Source organism: Rhinopithecus bieti, unplaced genomic scaffold (assembly GCF_001698545.2).
Source record: "Rhinopithecus bieti isolate Rb0 unplaced genomic scaffold, ASM169854v2 scaffold_60, whole genome shotgun sequence".
NCBI lineage: Eukaryota > Metazoa > Chordata > Mammalia > Primates > Cercopithecidae > Rhinopithecus > Rhinopithecus bieti.
Genome location: NW_016803192.1, coordinates 2,340,629 through 2,356,228, shown reverse-complemented (window position 1 = coordinate 2,356,228; position 15,600 = coordinate 2,340,629).

Below are 15,600 nucleotides of genomic sequence, written 5' to 3'. Positions count from 1 at the left end.
ATGTTGCAGTTCCATGTTAATTGGGGACCCCAGCTGATGTTACTGTGGTGTTCTAATGGTGGTTTTCTTTCGTTTTTTCTTTTATACTTATTAATTGAAATTCTTCTATAAATAGTGTCGATCCCTTCTTCCTCATTTATTTATTTAATCTTTTAAACATGCCCCTATCTTTTTTTTTCTTTTTTTGAATAGCACTTCCATGCTTTATGGCACCATGAGAGGCTTCTAGGCTCATCTTGCATTTTCCATGCCCTAAGACTGTAATCAAACACTTCTCCAAGGAGCCCTCCTTTTCTTGTAGAATGGTATTTATAAACCAAGATCTGAATGTTAAGTGTGCTCATTGCTACTGGAATTTCATTGCTTCTGGGACTTATAAGCAGACTTGACTAGGAGAGACAGACAGGTAGATGACAGGCAGGCATGTGTCTGTCTAACTATATATGCTAATTCATGCATGTACACAAATCTACGTTTATTTCTGTTTCTCTATGCATGCATACATACATACTTACAAAATCACTAGTACATGCTGAAACCTCCCTCTCCAATGAAGCACAACCGCATTCTTTCTATAATTCCCCTTTTGGTTATTCATAACTTCTCTCTCTGATAATGAGAAATCTGACCCTCATTCATTCTCTCTCTCTCTCTCTTCATCCATCCATCCATCTTTATTTGTTCAATTCTGATACACATGTGATTTTAGAATTGCTACTATGTACCCCTGTTGGAAATAGATTTACCAACTAGAGTACAGTGTTTACATACTGTTCTTTTGTGTTTAAACTTACAGTCAAAACACTGTTTTCCAAAGTTATTTATAAGATACTTACACTACTATTTTTCATAATAGCTGTAGCATCTTGCATTTCCAACAGCAATAAATGAGGGTTCTAGCTGCTTTGCATTTATGTCAGCACTTGGTATTGCAGATTGTTTTCATTTCAGCCATTTTAATGTATGTAGTGGCATCTCATTGGGGTTTTCATCTGCGTTCCGCTAATGACTATTGATGTTGAACATCTTTTCTTATGCTTTTTTGCCATATGTATATCTGCTTTGGTGAAGTGTCCAATTAGCTCATTTGCCCATTAAACATTTTGATTTTAATATTCAGTTTGTTTTGCATTTTGAGTTATGAGAGGTATTTATATATTCTAGACACATGTCCTTTAAAAGACATATGATTTGTAAACATTTTCTTACAGTCTGTGGCTCTTCTTTCCATTTCCTTAAAGTGTTTTTCATGGAGCAAAAGTTTTAATTTTGATAAAAGCTAATTTATCATTTTTTATGTACTTTTAAAATTCATATCTAAAATTCTTTGCTAAATAATACAAATTATGCATATTTTCACCCATTTTTTTTTTCTGGAAGTTTTATAGCTTTATATTTTACATTCAGTCCATGATTAATTTTTTGTTAGTTTGTCATGAGTTGTGAAGTACGTATAGTTTTTGTTTATCTGTTTTAGTTTTGTTTTTGCTACATGGATATCCAGTTGCTTCAGAATAATTTATAGAAAAGACTGTCCTTTCTCCACTGAATTGCCGTTGCACCTGTGTCAAAACATATCTGTAGCTATAGTCTCTTGTAGAATTTGCATTTATGATGATTCTACATAGAGCTGTTTCATTATTATTTTCTATTTTATATAGTGTTTCATTATGATTTATTTCCCTTTTATTTCTCCTTTATAATTAAGACATTATCGATTCTTTTTAACTTACATGTAAAAGCAGATTTAACTTTATTTAATATTACTAAAAGGGGCTTTACAGAATATATTTTTTATAGAGAGTATTGAGTAAAACAAGTTTAGATAACCAACACGATAATCCCTGATAGGCTATTTTAAGGACTTTGGATTTTATTTTAAGCATGAAGGAAAGCCTTTGTAGAGTTGCAAACAGAGAATTGAAATCATCTGTTGCACTTTTAAAAAATATTATTCTAGCTGTTTCATGAAGAATAAGTTATAGGCTGGGTGCAGTGGCTCATGCCTGTAATCCCCACACTTTGGGAGGCCAAAGCGGGCAGGTTACTTGAGGTCAAGAGTTTGAGATCAGCCTGGCCAACATGGTGAAACGCCATCTGTACCAAAAATACCAAAATTAGCCAGGCGTGGTGGTATGTTTCTATAGTCCCAGATATGCGGGAGGCTGAGGTGGGAGAATCGCTTGAACCTGGGAGGCAGAGGTTGCAGCAAGCCGAGATCGCGCCACTGCACTCCAGCCTCAGTGACAGAGTGAGACTCCATCTCAAAAAAAAATAAAAATAAAAAAAGAATAAATTATAGAAGCAGCAGAAAGGATAGGAGCAGAGGAACATAAGGAAGAATTTAATAAGCCAAGTGATAGATGATTGTTGCTTGTAGCAGTGGATCAGGGTGGGAGGGATCAGTATCAGGTTGTACACATATTTCTGATGTAGACACAATAGGACACTTGCTGTTGGATTAGCTGTGAGGAGTAAAAGCAGAGGCAAAGTTGCAACCAAAATTTTTTCGGCTGAGCAACTAAAAAAATGGAATTTTCATTTATATAAAGATAGGAAATCATGCAAGAGGAATGCAAAGTTGGGCATTTAATTCTGAGATGTCCATTTGACATCCAGCTGGAGATATTGGGCAGGCAGCCATGTTGGGCATTTAAGTCTGGAGTTCAAGGGAGAGATGCAGGTTGGAGATAGAGATTTTAGAAATTTTAGTGCTTAAAAAAATGATAAATTCCTCTCTGTTTTCTTTGTTTTCTCTTTATGAAATTCTTACTAACCAGATTTTGAACATCTTAGATTGGGCTTCTTAATCTTTGCTTTCGTATTTCTAGTTTCTTAAGTTTTTTAGTTCAGTTTTCTGAGGGGTTTTCTTGACTTTTTCTTCCTTTTATTTATGTATTTTGTTATAATAAGTTCAATTTTTTATTTTTATTTTTTTTGCTTTAATTTCTCATCTAACATTCAGCTCTGGTTTTATCAATTTAGGGTTTTCTCATATTTTTCTACAGTTATTTAATTGGTGTCTTTAAGTTTTTCCCTGTTACCTAAATTATTTTTTTATTTTGGATTTCTGTGAGTCAGTGAGTACATTTGTGTTTGGAGAGCTTTCTTTATATGTCTAGTGATCCTTAATTGCCATGATTCCAAGTAAAGCACTAAAAATCTTTAAGAAGCTGTTATAGGCTGAATTATATTCCCTCCAAATTCACATGTTGAATTCCTAATCCCCAGTACCTCACAATGTGACAGTACTTGGAGATAGGGTTTTAAAGAGGTAGTTGAGTTAAATTGAAATCATTAGGGTGGCTCTAATCCTCTATGACAGGTGTCCTTATAAGAAGAATAGATTAGGACACCCATGCAGAGGAAAGACCATGTGAAGACATAGGGAGAAGACAGCCATCTATAAGCCAAGGAGAGAGGACTCAGAAGAAATCAACTATCCTGACACCTTAACCTTAGACTTCCAGCCTCCAAAACTGTGAGAAAATACATTTCTGTTGTTTAAGGCTTAAGCTTTAAGCCACTCAATCTGTGGAACATTGTTATAGCAGCCCTAGCAAACTAACACAGAAGAGCTCAGGCTTGAGGCTATCTTCACTTTTTGGTGCTTTTCTAGAGAACTGGCTGTTTGATTGGTGGATACTCCTTTCCCTAACAAACATACATACAATTTCAGTCTATAGGTCTATAGTGGTCATTATCTCTAAACACGAATCTTTCATCTTCCTCCCTGGAGGTAGACACCTAGCTATGTAAATGTTTGAATCTGTTCAGCGTGCATTTTTTCAATTGACTATTCCGTCAATCTCTTTGCAATCTTGTACCTCAGTCCTATCTTCTGCTGTGGTTGGTGCTTCTGAGTACAATCTTGCCCTTTCAGTTACACTGGAGAATTAACGATTTGCAGTGATGGGGAGTGGAAGCATTTGGCTGCTGGCAGCTCTTCATGGGGGTGCGGGAAGGTGGTATATAAACGCACATCAATTTTTTTTTTTTTTTTTTGAGATGGAACCTCGCTCTGTCACCCAGGCTAGAGTGCAGTGGCGTGATCTTGGCTCACTGCAACCTCCGCCTCCTGGGTTCAAGTGATTCTCCTGCCTCAGCCTCCTAAGTAGCTGGGATTACAGGTGCACGCCAACATGCCCAGCTATTTTTTTTTTTTTGTATTTTGAGTAGACCTGGGGTTTCACCATGTTGGTCAGGCTGTTCTCAAACTCCTCACCTCGTGATCTGCCCACCTCAGACTCCCAAAGTGCTGGGATTACAGTATTGAACCACTGTGCCCGGCATGAATGCATATCTAGAATGTGAAGTCATTCATATGCCTTTTTACTTTAAGTTTTACCTTGTGACATGTGTCATGGTAGTTGCTCCTGAGTTCTCTAGGGCAAATAAGTCCACGTCTCTTTGGTATCTCCTGGGTATGTATTTTAGATTGAAGCTCATTCCCCTATCGTGTCAGCCACTACTCAATTCTCTGCTTTACATTTTCTAAAAATGTGATAATGCCTCTCCTTTTCTTGCAGGGTTATATCGTTTTTACTCCTTTATTGCTATTTTATTGGAGTGATAAGTCTGAGAGGAGATTAAAGAATGTATCCAATGTGCTACTTTCATCTATCTGGGCAACTTTTGTGAAAGGAGGAAGATAAAATGATTATAAAATACGTATTTTAAAACAAATTAGAAGTGGTAGATAAAATAAAATTCTGAAGACTATTTTTTTTTAAGTTGCTTAAATTAAGTCAGCAAATTGGGTTAGCTGTACTTAATCTCTTTCCATTTTAGTTTTCTCTCCTGTCAAATAATGCGTTCTCCAATCCAGGTGGTTATTAGAACCAACTTGGATGCTTTTTTATAATCCAGATCCATAGACAACAGGCCCAGAGATTCAGGTTCCACATATCTGGAGTAGAAAGCATGAGGCCAAATCACTTCTTAGGGCTCTGGGCACTTAAATATTCTATGAGTTTGATAATTTCATTTCTATTCCTTGATTTCCTTTTTAACTGGGAACTCTTTTAGGAATGACAACTTTTCTAAATATTTGGATAATAGTAGACTCATTTAGAGCCTTAAACTGAACTTCAATATTGCATAAATCACAAATTAACAAGTGGAATCACGCAGTTGATTATTGGCTGGGAGGGCCAAGATGGGGTGTGAGAAGATGCTGTATAATTTGAGAAAAAATATTAAAAAATATTTTTATATTTGGAAAATTAAACAGCCCTTTTCTTATAACAACTTCAAAATAAAATGCAAAAATTTTTCATATCTGACATGGTATACCAGAAATAGATTTTATTTTCTGCATACACAAAGCTCAGGGTGGCAGTGAAGGGAATGGTGTCATGAGATTTTCAGTTTATCCAAAGGGGTCATGGGTTTAAAAAGGTTGGAAAGCACTGCAGTAGTGAGACGGATTGGTTTCTGAAGAAAAGTGAGAAAATAAAACCATTAAGTCCAACTGTCACTCTTCCAACTGAATATTGAAACCACTTGGGAAACAACTTGAGTGAGGTTTACAGTCATAAGCAACGTTGGTATTTTTGAGGTTTGCCTGTGAACTGCCATTTAGCTGTACCATATACTTCCTAGATATGTGATTAGTTGCCATATTTTAAAACTTCCAAAAATGTTAAGTTGCTTGCTATACTGGGCTAACTTATTGAAAGGTTTCTGTTCATTTGGATTAGAGGATGTGTGTGTTTTGGTATGGTTTATGGACCGAGGATTCAGAGACTGGGATTTCTGTTCTACTTATACAATAATGTGGTGTATGAACTGGAACAGGTCACTTTGTATTTTATCTTTAAGTCCTTGTATATCATACATTGCATGCAAGGGTGATTTGGCTCAAAATTTGTCACCCATGAACTGCCAGGCTCTTTTGACTGACTGATTCAGCCAATTAGGTAAGTGTCTTTTTCCTCCTTGTCTCTTTATATTGTTGATTAATAAGGACACATAATCTTAAATGATGTTGTTACTTAGTGTAGCAATGGTCGTAACAGTAGTAACAGTAGTAGTTTTACTCCAGAAGAGTAAGAGGTGAAACTGATTAAAGAGACTAGAATATTAATATTCAAAGCAATGGATCTAGAGACAAGAAAGCTGATTTTGAGTCCTGGTTCTCCCAGCTCCGTGGACTTGGTTATGACAATTTAAGATTTCTAAGCCTTAGTTTCTTTGTTTGTAAAATTGAGACTATAATAGCTACCTGATAGAATTGTTTTCAGAACTAGAGGAAATAATATTTTCAAGGACTGAGCACCATGGTTGGCATTTTGCCTGAAGATAATTGCAACACTGCATATTTTTAAGTAAAAGGATGATATGATTAGATTAATGTTTTAGAAAGTGTGGAGGATGAGTTGGAGGCACATAAAAATGGAGGGCAAGAGATTTGAAGCAGGTGAAAAGCTTATAATAATACAGCTGAAAAATCATACAATCTAAAATAAAGCAGAAGAAGAGGAAATGGAAAGGATGAGACCTACTTGAGTAATAAGAAAGCAAGTGTTTTGAAAGTAAGGCCCATATCTTATTCATCTTTGTGTGTCTAGCACATCACACAATGCTTACCATGGAGTAGGTCCTGGGAAAATATTTCTTATTTGATCATGGAATTGACCCAGTTTGATTGAATATCACCAAAAAGGTAATAAGATGAGAAAATTTAAAACTCGGATACTTTTTTTTCCTCATGTTTTCTGCTACTCCTAACTTTATCCCTTCTTTTCTTTACCTCCAATTTGGAGAGCCAGGTAGTTTGCCTTCATTTCTTTGGGTAAAGGTTGCCATAGAAGAAAGTAAACTTTAAGATACGGTGAAGTTTGTAACTTCCATTTTTCAAAAGAGCCCATGGATATTTAGAAGAAAACATGATGAATCAGAGTAGATATCTCCTTCACAAAGATGAACAAGTTTCCCTATCCTGAAGGATGGAGATATTTGTAGTGGACATGGTGAGCCCTGGTGGCTTCCTGAGGCTGTAGGGTTGGCTGAGAGTTGAGGAAACTGGATCCATTTGGAGATAGGCAATCCCAGGAGACCTATGCCTCTGTCTACGGGGTAGTGCCTGGGGGTGGGGTTAGGGAGGAGGCAAGCTCCAAAGTCCCCATCACCTAGCTGGATGAGGAAGCCTAACTGTGTATGTGATGTGAACCTCATGGAGTTCCTTGTGTTGTGGCATGGCATTGTAGCAGCAGATGGTCATAGGGCCTGAAAACACAGCCGAATTCTCCACATTTCAGAGTAGGGTCCCACAGTAAGAACTTTTTCCTGGCACAGGTGTGACTCAAAAGAGCATCAGGGTCTTAAAGAAGACTTGCTTTATTTTCTTTTTAAATTTTAGAATTTTTTTTTTGTTTTGAGATGGAGTCTCCTCACTCTGTCACCCAGGCTGGAGTGCAGTGGCATGATCTCAGTTCACTGTAACCTCAGCCACCTGGGTTCAAGTGGTTCTCCTGCCTCAGCCTCCTGAGTAGTTAGGATTACAGGCGTGCACCATCATGCCCAGCTAATTTTGTATTTTTAGTAGAGATGAGATTTCACCATGTTGACCAGGCTAGTCTCAAACTCCTGACCTCAAGTGATCCACCGGCTTCGGCCTCCCAAAGTGCTGGGATTACAGGTGTGCACCACTATGCTCTGCTAATTTTGTATTTTTAGTAGAGATGGGGTTTCACCATGTTGGCCAGGCAGGTCTCGAACTCCTGACCTCAGGTGATCCGCCCACCTTGGCCTCCCAAAGTGCTGGGATTACCGGCGTGAGCCACTGCACCCGGCCCTTAAAGAAGTCTTGATAATGGGAACAACAGAGTGGAGTAGAAGGGTGCAATACTACCAATAAACACAGAGTGAAGTCTTGAAGGGAACCAGGGCATCTGCATGGATGACAGTGTAGATACCCACTAACAATCACACGTTGTCTCCCATTTCATCCCTAAAACCTTGACATTATAAGTTCTGTGAACCTACGGCTCCAGAATTTTGATGCAACTCTGAGGGACACTAAATTTGAATTAACTCATAGTAAGTCTCTGCCACTCAGTAGCATGGGAACTCACAATATAAATTGAAATCAGTACTAAAAAATATAAAGAAATTAAAATTTCTCATATTGTAAACTGAGGTTCAAACTCCCTATACAAACAAGCTTTTTTGGATGTATTAATAAAAGTGGAATAGGTGTCGATTGTAAATTGCTACATGAACACATTCTATCTCGTACAGATCAGAACACACATGAAATACCATTTATATGTGGGAATCAAATTTACAAAAAAGTATTAGCAAATTGGAGCCTGATGAGCATGGAAAGAGAATAGCAATCATGCAGCATGAGAAATGGTACAAAGATCTGTGATCCTTAGGTGAGACGCTAGCAGTTGTTTAGTGGTATTCAAAGAGAATTCAGTAAGGGCAAAGTGGAATGACTGCTAACCTTTGTATAGCACTTACTATTTTCCAGACATTGTCCCAATCATTGACATGAGTTAACACATTTCATAATAACTCAGAGCATAGATACCTATTGTTATCACTATTTACCAGGTGAAGAAATGAAGGTGGAGAAATTAAATAATTCACCTAAGCTAATATAGCTGATGAGTGGTGGAGCCAGGATTCAAACTCACTTTTGTTTCAGGGTTCTGAATTAGTGAACCTCAGAACCTGCCAGTTTCTGAATTAGTGTAACAAAGACTTCTTTACAGTTAGAGCTGTTCAGAAAGGGAATGCTGGCTCAGGAAGCAGTGACTTATTTCACTGGGAATGGGTTGGGCAGGTGTCACGGATGGTATGGAGAGATTTGAGATTTCTGCTGGAAGTGAATATTAGGTGGAATGACTGTGAGTTCTCTGATTTTGAACTTCTAGGAGATCACTTTTTGTGCTATTTCATTTGTTAGTTAAAATTTTAAAATTTAGTTTAAAATAGTTTCTCCCTTTTAGGTGGCATGTGAGATGTACTCAAGAAAAATACTGCAGTAAAACTCTACCTCAGGTTATATAGCACCCATTCTCTGTACAAGATTGTTAATTAGAAGTATCTCACTAAAAAAAAAATGGCAGACTTAGTAAGGAGAAATATTTTATTTATGTAGCTACAGATCTAACTGGGATGATTTACTGAAATTATTTTCATTCTTCTTTTATATTCTGGTGTGCATGTGGTGTGTGTGTGCGCGCGTGCGTGTGTGTGTGTCTTTATCTCTTAATTGGTGATTCTGTTGGCTGAATTTCTTGGGGTTGGTTTTCCCTTCATAGTTTGGCATTTGTGTTTGAGAGCTCATTTTGGGTGGTCTCCCACCCATCCTCCTTTCTCCAATCTATGCTCACTCCTGTCTGTCTGAAATACCTGGGATTATCATGGTGGATTCAGCCTTCTATTCCACTATGATATTGGGAATGTTACATTTGGTGGCCCATAGAGACCTATGCCTTAGGAAAGTCAAGAATTTGCAGTACTTTTAGAATGCATTGAGGAAGTGGATATGTATCAGATGAGCCTAGATTGCAGCTTGTTTTACATATATACTGACTTTCAAGTGTGCAATAACATAAAAATCAAGAGAAGATTGTACTTTCGTTTAGGTTGAACTTTATCAAAAGTGGTTTACTATTGTGGAATATCATGTTACTGACAGTTGTTGAACTTAGGCTTTTGAGTTGTCAACATCACAAACAACCCACTGATTTGAATTTGTAGCCATTTTGTTTATGGTGTTCAATATCTAACAACTTCACTATACCTTTTAGTGTGACTGTACCAAGCATTTACATATTGAAATTATAAATTTCTTCCATTCTGTTTCTCCTTTATATTAAAGTCAGAACATTATATCGATTTTTAAAAATCTGAATGTGGATAGGTTAAATTGTTATAAATTTCATTCAGAATGGAACACAAGGCATTAGAAAATATTTATTATAAAATGGAGGTTTGGAGATTTATAGAGCTTTCATTTTGTTTTGAGTTTCTCTTACCTCTAAAACCTCAAAATGAAACCAGGCCAAAACCTCCAAATTTTAAAACCAGGGACTTCCTTGAATCTTGACTCAGGTTTACTAAAAGAATATATGACGCTTCACAAAAAGTGGTGGGAGGAAGGGTTTCTGTGGAGGGCAGTGTGATGCAACTATCACATTCAGGAAAACCCATTATAATCATAAAATTTTACTTCCTCAGAATATTTTTGGAAACTTTCTATTTACATAGACATGCTCTAAAGAGCAAATTAAATAAGATACGAATGCTGTGATAAGACTACTGTATTGATATGCATTTCCACTAGAGTATGTATAAATTTTGTCCTTCCCTAATTTTTTAATCTAGATGATGTCAAATCAGAAGACAAATCTAGCTTTAAGATAGTAGAGATGAGAAAAAAAAAAAAAGATGACTTTCTAAAACACAACCTTATTTTGGGCCTAGGGGCATCCCTTCATTGGGTGTTTTCTCGTTTGTTTCTTTGTTTTCACCTTTATTTCCCTTTGTGGAATATCTTTTCACTCTTTATCTCTATACTCTCAAATCTGATATTACATTTCTGAAAAAACAAATGTGCAAAAATATTTTATGAAAAAAGGGAACCAAAGCATAATGAGTAAAGATTCATTCTCTCAGGTAATAAAATGTGTTATAAAGCTATAGTGAATAAAATAGTGTTGGTGGTAAACAAATAGACACAGATAAAACATTCCAGAAACAGACTCCAGTATATGAAAATTGCTATCATAAAATTATATCAGAAATGACTAGAGAAAATTGTTAAATAAAGTGTGATTACATAATACATAAAACTTTGGGGAAATTCGATTCTTAGTATGTATTATGGATAAACATAAATTTAACAAAATTAAAACATTTTAAATATTAAAATAGCAGAAAATATAGATAATTAGTGCCATTATCTCAAAGATGGAAACAACTCTATAAGGAAAAATCAAATGGAAAACTTATGGAGAAAATCATAAAGCATAGATTGATAAAATTAATTACTTTAAATTTTGTTTTTAATGTTAGTAACAGTAATGCCCATGTTGATTAGTGCTTACATTATGCTAGTGCAGTGGTCTCCAGACATTCAGAATGTGTGTCTCCAAGAAAGGAGCATGGCTGCTATATCCCAGATGTGTCCTATACAAGGACAAGAAAATTAAGAGAATGTCATTCATATTGTAGACAGGGTTAGTATTTTGAATCTTTTAAAATATTTTATTGTAATTTTTTAGGTTTCAAAGATAGGCTATTTGTGTATTTATTAGGACAATTCTCTGACTAATCAAGTGTCATTCATAACAGAGTAGATAGATATTTTGCTTTAACTCATGAAGAAAGGAACACATTCAACAAACAAAAGATTTTAATGATGTAACAATAAACAATGTTTCTAATATTAGAAGTTATTTTTCATTTATGTGCTCCTTAGAAAATACCTTAAAATAAAAAAAGAAAAAAATCCTTATTGGTAAAATTTAGCTAAATTTTGTGTTTCATGTATTAGTTCATAGTATTTGGCATTTGTTTATTTTACTAAAATGATGCTGTGGCATTTCCAATTTAAGTTTAAGAATACTTTCATAGTATTATGATGTAAATTATGCTATAATATAATGAGTAACATTCCTTTACCATTACCACAAATAATCTAATTATAGCAATTATTTATTGGTAGCTGTAAGAATTTTATCACAAATGTTAATTGCTGTTAAAGTTTAACGGTTCATTATATAAATATAATTTAAATATATTACACATTCCAAGATAAATGTACTACACAATCACATTATTTCTGCCCAAATATTTGAAAGATAAGAAAACAATATATCATGATCAGGAAAACTTAAAATGAGAAGTCACTAAACAATAGAATGAGAAAAAATTATTTTCATCATTGAATGCTAGGAGCAAAAAGGAAAGGAGAAAACTAGTCTCCACAGAATTTAGTATGTACAGACAATTCATAGAGGGGACAATGGGTCAATTTATTCTCTACTTCCATGTCAATAAGAATGGGTGAATTCCTTAAAAAACACTGAGAGATGAATGGATAAACAAAATGTGTATACATATACAATGACATGTTATTCAGCCTTAAAAACGAAGGAAATCCTTTCATTTGCAACAACATAGATGAACCCTGAAAACATGCTGAGTGAAATAAGCCAGTCATGAAAAGACATATACTGTATTATTCCTCTTATATCTAAAGTAGTTCAATACATAGAAATAGAAAGTGGGATGGTGGTTGTTAGGGGTAGGAGAAGGGGGAAACCAGGAGTTGCCATTTAATGGGTATAGAGTTTCAGTTTTGCAAGATGAAAAAGTTCTGGAGATCTGGTTTACAACAGATCCTTTTGAAATGATTCAAGTCATTGTTCATGTGGCCCAGAAAAATCAGGAGTCCTACACCCACTGCACTCTCAAAGTGAAAGTACTTCTTATTTTGAGCTTCCTTTTCTTTCTTCTGTTGCCACTGATAGCTGCAGTCATCCCTTGCTCTTCAGAGTTTTCCCAGGGGTGAATCAAATACTGCTACGTGTGTTTACCAAATTTCATAGGACCTTAGCCAAGCTATCCCAGTAGGCACTATTGACATTTGCCACTGGATAATCCTTTGTTGTGGGAGGCTGTCCTGTGTGTTGTAGATATTAAGCGGTACCTCCAAGATGCTAGTATCATCAACTCCCAGCTGTGACAACCAAAAATGTCTGCAAATGTTGTCAAATGTCCTGGTGGGGCAAAATTGTCTAGGGCCATTGACCTATAGGCATGATTTTTTACAAACCTTCCTACTTCCTAATGACTTCTTTATCTTTTGTTTTTTAGGATGAATGTGGCAGTGGAATAACGCTGGCAAAAGAGGATCCCAAATGCAATTTCTGTGTAGATGGTTTAGTTCCTCGCTTTAGAGTAGCACTTGGCATCCTGCAAAACCTCAACCAAACCTGAGAAAGAAAGAGTTGTATTTAACACCTTGCCCCACATAAAATAATAAAAAAGATACAAGTGATAGATGAGAAAGCACATTAATATTAACAGAAATGATCTTGGAGAGGTGAAATCACTGATTTTTTCTTCATTATAATTTTAATATTTTATGTACATGTTTTAAGTACATGATTTGTAGTACATGTTTTAAGATAATTAAAAAAAAATCAAGACCAAACAAATCCTAGCAATTTCCAAGACCTAAATCAAATGCCATCTCTTCCATGATGCCCTTCGGATTACCAAACTAACAATATTTTCTTTCTCTTCTGTAACAGCAATCACAACTGACTTATATTGAGTACTTTAAGGCTAGACTTAGATTACCTTATTTAATCTTCATAGTCACTTTATTAAATAGAAGTTTCATTATTCCTGTTTTGCAAATGAAGAAACTGAGCTTATAGAAATAAATAAATAGCCTAACTTGCCTAATATTACAAAGCTGTTAAATGGCAGAGCTATCATTTAAACTTAGGTATGTTTATTCAGTCCATTTCCTCCTTCCCTTTGTACTGATCACCAGGCACACCACACTTATTGGTGTTTTTAGTGAACTTAAACACTGCTAAGACATTTTTCCTGTGTCTACATAGTATTCCCCAACTAAATTATAAAGAGCTTTTTTTTTTTTTTTTTGGAAAACGGTATTGAGCTTTCATTAAGTATCTTCATCTAGGGGGCACCAGATAGGTGGATTGTTGAAATAGTGCCTTAGTAAAACAAGACAGTGGATGCTTTCTCTATAAATACAAGAGCAACCCAAAGTTTTCACCACAATCACTTAACATCATTTTTCAATGAAAACATCATAAATCCATAGTTTTCACCACAATCATTTAACATCATTTTTCAATGAAAATATCGTAAGTCATGAAGATTATTCAACATGTGAACACTAACCTGAAGATACCTGTTTACACAGATGACCTACTGCCTAAATACTGGTGTCATTTATATTCAAGCAAAAGAAGAGGCAATGAATATATGCCACGAAGAAGGACATTGCTAGACATACTAAACCGATTTTTAGGACAAAATTATCATGTAAATTGAGCAGCTTCATTGTACCAAACTATCTGAAATGCATACTCAATGTAATAGTAATGGCAGAACCCCTGATGATTGAAAGGAAGAGGTCACCTCTGAGGAGGCACAGAGCTGAAGGGGATCCATGCCAAATCACTAGAGTTAGGGTATTAAGACTAAGCTGGGTCCCACTACATGCTGAGGATGAGGCTCCTCAGATATGACCAGGATTGGGCCCCAGTGGCTCAACATCTGGCAGAGTAGTGTGAACAGGCTGCCAGTTTTCAACCCTGTAAGTGTGTAGGACTGTTAAAAGCAGGGACTGATATGTGTACCTTGGAAAAGTTACTTCTATCGTTGTGGCCACAATAAGCATATCTAGTCATTTCTGTTTGAAAAACTTATGAAAACAGCAAAGTTAATGGTAAAATTCAAAGAGAGAAATTTTGCACAAATGGTATTCAAAAATGTGGTCCACAGAACATCAATTTGGAGCTTATTGGATATGCAAATTCTTTTTTTTTTTTTTTTTTTTTTTTTTGAGACAGAGTCTCACTCTGTCACCCAGGCTGGAGTGCAAGTGCAGTGGGCACTATCTCGGCTCAAGCAATTCTCTCCTGTCTCAGCCTCCTGAGTAACTGGGATTACAGGTGTGCACCACCACATCTCGTTAATTTTTGTATTTTTGGTAGAGACAGGGTTTCACCATGTTGGCTAAGTTGGTCTCAAACTCCTGACCTCAAGTGATCTGCCTGCCTTGGCCTCCCGAAGTACTGGGATTACAGGTGTGAGCCACCACGCCCAGCTTGGAAATGCAAATTCTTAATCCTCATGTCAGACCCAATTAATCAAAATCTTTGGAGTTGGGACCTAGGAATTTTCATGTTAACCTACCCTCTAGTGATTCTTCTGCATATCTGAGAGTCACTGGTCTATATCACTCCCACTACATTCACCACCCGCACAACAGAAAAAACCTTCAAGAATCCATTTAAAATGAAAGTTTCTACCATTGTGCTTTCCAAGACAGTAGCCAGTAGCCATAGGTGACTGTTGAGCAGTTTAAATGTGACTAGTCCACACAAAGACATGCTGGAAGCATAAAATTCACATTGGATTTCAAAGACTGAGTATGAAAAAGAAATGAAAATACCTCATTGATAATTTTTATATTGATTACATAATGAGATAATATTTCAGATATATTAGATTACATTTATTGGGTTAAATAAAACATTATTAAATTTAATTTCACCTTTGTCTTTTTATATTTTTTAATGAGACTGCTAGGACATTTAAATTTACGTATAAAGTTTGAATCATATAATATTTCTATTGGATAGCACTGTTCTAACTAATCCCCTTAAAGTATGACTTACTTTTTAGTCTACATTTTCTAGTTCTAAACTAGCCAGGGATTTTTTGAAATAATAGCAAGAACAGCAGAAATAAAGAGAACTTCCAGAGAAACAGTAGCTGCCATCTAATTCAGTCTAAGAAGCTTAGCAAGAGTTTATGTGGGAGATACCAGAGATGAAGGGCTTGGTTACAGAATACAAGTGATGT